Consider the following 6000-nt stretch of genomic DNA (forward strand, 5'->3'; position numbering starts at 1 on the left):
AACATCTCTCTTGCTTTGCATTTTTTATATAAAAAAAATCCACCCGAGCAATTATATCTTTGGATTTAGAAGATTTAGACTGGATTTGTCTAGCATTAATAAGGATATGAAATCTTTTATCAATCCCTTGTTAATTTATGATGATCAAAGATATGAAAAATATAAAATTTTAGAGTGTTCGAGAATATCACAGTAATTTTTTATTTAAAAATAAATTAAAATATTTTTTATTTTTAAAATTTATTTTTAATATCAATATATTAAAATAATAAAATAATTTTTTTTTTATAAAAACAGGCGGAACCGCATACCTAAACAAGCATAAACGTAAATAGAAGTGGGCAGTAATATTATATTAATTATTATCTAAAATTTACTCTAAAGAAATAGATAAATACAAGTGGTAGAGAAAAAATAAAATCTATTACTCATAAAAAATTATAAGAATAACTTGATCTAAAATTTCTCTCTTCTACTTATTTTTATTTCTTTAAAAAATATAACTAATAGAATGCAATTAATTATATACACCTTGAAAAATTCTCAACAGTCCTATTTTTTAAATATCTCCACTAAAAATTCAATTTCAACTTGCATTGCATATTAAATAAAGATCCAAATATGAAATACCTAGTCTTGGATTCTCTTTGTTGAATATCATATTAAAAAAAAAAAAAGGAGAAAAAAATAGATCCCCTTGTTCTAGTAAATAGAGATAGAAAAATGATCATGTTTTCAGGATTCAATAGAACAACCATACTTTGAGTGTACGAGAGTTTAGTAATTTTTACTATTGAGTACATTGCAAAAGCGTGTCTCACTTAAAATAATCATCAAAATGATTTTTTTAATATATTTATATACAAAAATTATAAAATTTATTTTGTTATATTTTTAAGTAAAATGTACTTTAAAAACTATTTTATATCGTAATATTAAATATCATAAACTCTTTTCTAGCGTATTTAAAAGTATGTTACGGTTATTTTTTAAAATATTTTGTATTTAAAAATATATTAAAATAATATTTTTTATTTTTTAAATTTTTTTTTCAATATCAGTACATTAAAATGATCTAAAAACTTTTAAAATATATTAATTTAAAAAAAAATTTAAAATATTTTTAAAACTTAAAAACAAATAGGACAAAAATTTATCTTTTTAAAAAAAAAAAATTCAAACAGATACGAAAATGATTTTATCTCTCAACTTAATTTTTCCTCCATTCTACTTGAATCTTGACAGTTCTCTGGATTCATCTTTCTAATAAGAAGAATTCTAACTATCCTATGGTGATTTTCTAACAAATGAGAGTGTTTTTACCTCTCTTGTCAAGATTTAACAGGTATTTAACTCTTCTACATGAGTCTTGATATTTTTCTAATTCCGTCTTAATTTCTAAAAAGAAAAGTTCTAACAGTGCTATCAATGAAGATCAACCATATTTATCTCTTCTTACTTTTTCTTTCTTTTTTATTTTCATTTAATAAAATCATATCCAATATTTATGGTTTTATATTTGATGAGCACCCTTTTTATTTATTTTATTATCAGATTTACTGTTTTATCTTTCATCAATTAAACAAGGAAGGGACTGGTAATTATGTATTGTGATTTGTTGAACATTTGTACTATCTAATGGTTATAGAGAAATGAAATCTTTCATGAATAAAACATGGCTGCTTTTATGGTAACCACTTAGTTTTGGAAATAGCAGTTTATTTTGTATTTTACACTTAATAAAATTGAAATGTATCATATAAAATTAAAAAATAAAGGTCAATAGTTGCTTCTTATCCAAGTTGCAAATCGCGAGGTGAAAATTTAAAAATATTTTGATAAGGTGAGTTTTTAATCTATGTAATTCGTTCAATATTATGCAGGTAATTTTTTTAATTATTTTTTATTTAAAAATAAATCAAAATAATATTTTTTTTTATTTTTTAAAATTTATTTTAAAATCACTAATTTAAAAAAATGTAAAAATAAAAAAATTATTTAATTTTTAAATATTTTAAAATACAAAAGCAAATTTTGTCAGGACTCGAGATTAAAAAAATAGTGCGATTATAAAGTAAACCCTCGTATTTGTGCCCACCAAGCAACGGTCATATTTGTATTGCTGGAGGTTTAAATGTTTGCTAAAAGACAATTATGGCCTCGTATTAACTCATGAAATGGCTTAACATAATACAGTTGCTCGAGCATCCACAACCATTCAAGCTAAACCAAGTCCTTAGCTACAATAGTTGGTGGAAGTGAATAAAAAGTATAGCACAGTTGTTCTTCAGTTAGCTAACTATCCTAGCAAAATGAAAAGTACTCGCTATATATAGCTGCCGGGTTGGTGGTGCGAGAGAAGGCTTGACACAGGTTAATTTGTTCGTAGAGAGAAGGAAAGAGAAGCCCCCAGCTGCTTTAAACCTTGCAGAAACTCATGAAAAACATCAAAGCAGACAGAAAAAGGAGATGAAGTATTACAAAAACTGCAATAAGAGTGATGAAGAGGCAAAGGGTTTCTTGATTATGAAAGCTTTGGCGGTGGTTGGATGTTTGTCTTGGTACGTCGGCCTTGACGTTGGAGGTAATTAATCACCTCTTCTTGTTTTTTATTCTTGGCTTAATTTCTTTATAGGTTTATCAATCTGTTGATCTTTTTGCCTGAAATTGAAAGAATTTGTTTGGTTCTCAAGAAACTATAAGAGGAAGGGAAAGGAAAGTGAAGTGATTCGAAGTTCTGCGTACGTGTGATATATCTGCTGCTTTATCTTTTTTTAATGACTAATGGATTTTATTTTAAAAAAAGAGTAGTAGTTTTTGTCAAAATTGAAGCTTTGAAAGTGGAAATCGAGGGCATCGCTATTTAAACTTCAATGCTTTTTTTTTTCTTTACTATGTAAACAAAGAATTGAAATTAAAATGGATATCAAAAACCGGAACTAGAAGTTGTAAACTGGTTGGCTAATATTTTTACTAATGGAGAAACAAGAATGGTAAGATTTGCATCTTGTTGTTACTACTTTTCCTCTAGTTCTCAGGGAATATTAGCTTTACTCTTATTCTTTTTGGGTTAGACAAGAGTTCTTCAATTTGGATTGATGGAGGCTCAGCTTAATTTCCCAATCAAAGTGACTTGGTCTCAAAAGTAACTACAGGGCCAATTCTGTCTCAACGTGCCATTTGCAAGAAGATTTCTAACAGGAAACAGATACTGTTAGAAGTGAACTTTGGTATTGATAAATACTAAATTCCACGCAAGATCAGTACTGAACATATATGCTTTAAAGGTATGTCGTCAATATTCTTGCAGGCTTTAATATATTTCAATCAACTTCTGGTAGCTCGATGAAGGAAGTGAGGTGAATATGGGCGTGCAATTAGTAAAATATCGGTTTTTTCTATGATGTAGAAGTAATGACCTGGTCGAGAGCTGACTTTAGTTTTTTCTACAATGTAAGAGTACTTTGCACCCCTGAGTTTAAAGGCTTAAAAAAAAAAGATAAAGAAATTAAGTTGTCAAGAACATGTAAGCCACGAACCGATGCATGGATAATTAACACCCATTGAATACTTATGGCACGTGAAGAACCATATGGTGGCTAGTCAGAGTGTTTCTGATAGAATTGGCTTCATATTGCCAGGGTGATCATTCTCGTCCGACGCGTGTTAGAGTTTGATGTCCAGTGCAAGAAAGGTTGCTAGGGTTCGCCAGCTGGAGATTTGATCTGTAGAGCTTTAGTGTGCTCTCCAAGTAAATAAAGACAATCAATTTTGTTCTTCCTCTTCTTTTTTTTCACTCTTTTCCCACCATAATAATAAAATGCGTGGTTATATACATATACATATAAATGAGGAGAAATTGTAGTGATGAAATCTTTACGAGCATTTTATATGATCAGGTTCACATTGTGCATGCAAGTATGTCATGTAGTGTTAATATAATGGTAAAAAACATGGGTATCATAAGGATGAAATGAGAAAATAAACAAAAAGATTATCTTATCTCCTCCGCTAGAAGGTGATGAGTTAATTGATGCCAACCAGATCCATCTTAATTAGGTTGGGTGCCTTAGGCCTGCTTGGATGTCAGGATGACAGTGTACGTGGAAGATTTATAACTCTACCAGATTCATAAGTGTCTAGGTTATCAGATAGGTAGGAACAGAAAATATGCCCAAAAAAAGAAGGGAAACATGACGATTTTTGTTTAGTTTTCTCCATTTACGATACCATTGACGAGGCTGCTGTTTTAGGCCGTTTGACCTTAAAGGACGGTGACCTAACTTGGCCTAATGAAGTTTGAAATGACTGAATGGGTGCCACCGAACAGGTTCTGAGACAAAACACCCATTGCAATATGTGTGGTTTTATCGTTTTTTGGATACCTGCAGAGCAAGTCTCTCGCCATGGGACCGAGAGGAAAAGGAGAAATACAATGTGCTGGACCCGAGCATATAAATCCCGAGCCCAACGTATCGGGCTTAGAAGGAGAGCCAAGTCCCTTGAATTTGGACAAGTAGCCTCCTTTCGAGCTCGTCATAATCAGACCCTTGGCTAGAAGCCGTGATGGTCTCTTATGAATCTAAAGCCCATCAAACATGAACCCCTTGAGTTAGGGTTTGTAGTTCTAGGCTCGCCACCCACTACAGTTACGTTGGAATTAAGAATCGGAAAGGCCAATCCAGTTTTGTACAGTATAAAATTCATTAGATCAACTATTTGAGTTTTGAATCGGGGAAAAAAATAGATATACATCCAAATATCACAACAAAATTAATAATACATAAAGACCAGCTTGAGTTTATGTTTTTCCTGGGGGAAATTTGATGCTTGGCTTCGGGAAATCATTTCCAGCTGAAATCCTCGCAAAGCATCAGTTAGCCACATGATAATTGCTACCGCAAGTTTGAATTTAAATGAAACAAATAAAATAATAAAGAATTGTTTTCTGTCCGTACGTCTAATCTCAGCTTCACGCATAAATTAGCAAAAAGGCAGATATAAAAGACGACGAGACGAGGAGATAGTTGTTGATGTCAAGTAGTGTTGCCTATGATCCGATCCTAAGGCATATGAATTCAAACATCATCCTCTTCAACAGACCAGCCTGGCCCGAAAGATTGATCAGATCCAATTTATTTAAGACTAAAACCATACTAGATTGAAAAACATAAAGGAAGAAAAAACGTAATGTGACCAGGTTGATCTGGTATCTTCTAACATCCAGTTAAAAATCTGGTTATATATATATTTTTTTTTATTTTTTTTATTTTACTAAAATAAAATTATTTTAATTTAAAAAATATTAATCAAGTCAAAACTCAGATCTTACATCAAATCAAATTCAAAAACTATAATAATTAGTATCTTTAGCTTAATAAACTCTTTAATATAAAGTTTATTTAAAATAAAATAATTAGTATCTTGAGCTGGATAAAATACTTTAAAAATTTTATTTTATTTTCTTAAAAAAATACTTTCAAAAGTTTTTTTTTTTTTAAATGATAACCAAACTTTTTGTGTGTTCTTGTCTAGTATATTTTGAATGAAGAAAATCAATTATGTCATTTTCAACAGACCAGCAACAACTTTTCTTCTTCTTCTTCTTCTTTTAACATAGCAGGTGCATTAAGATTCTTCCATGTTTTAGTTTGAGTTCTAAAACTTAAATGGATGATGATGAGACTGGATAGTATAAGACTTTTCATTATTATTATTATTATTATTATAATAACTAGACTTTTCATCTTTTCTCTTATTAAAACCTAAATTTTTTTATAATCAATAATTAATAATTTTTTTATTTAAAATATATAAAATAATTAATAACAAAGAGATATTTTAGAACTTACATTTCTTGGTCTTACATAGAACAAAAACATCCCAAACAAACCTTGAAAAAGTTAATTATTTATCTTTTATGCATTGCAAGTTAAAGATTATATATATTTTTTGTTTGGTAGTGTAATTGTGATTATTTTTTAAAATATTTTTTATGTT

This window comes from Populus euphratica, unplaced genomic scaffold, assembly GCF_000495115.2.
Source record: "Populus euphratica unplaced genomic scaffold, PopEup_1.0 scaffold23.1, whole genome shotgun sequence".
Classification (NCBI taxonomy): Eukaryota; Viridiplantae; Streptophyta; class Magnoliopsida; order Malpighiales; family Salicaceae; genus Populus; species Populus euphratica.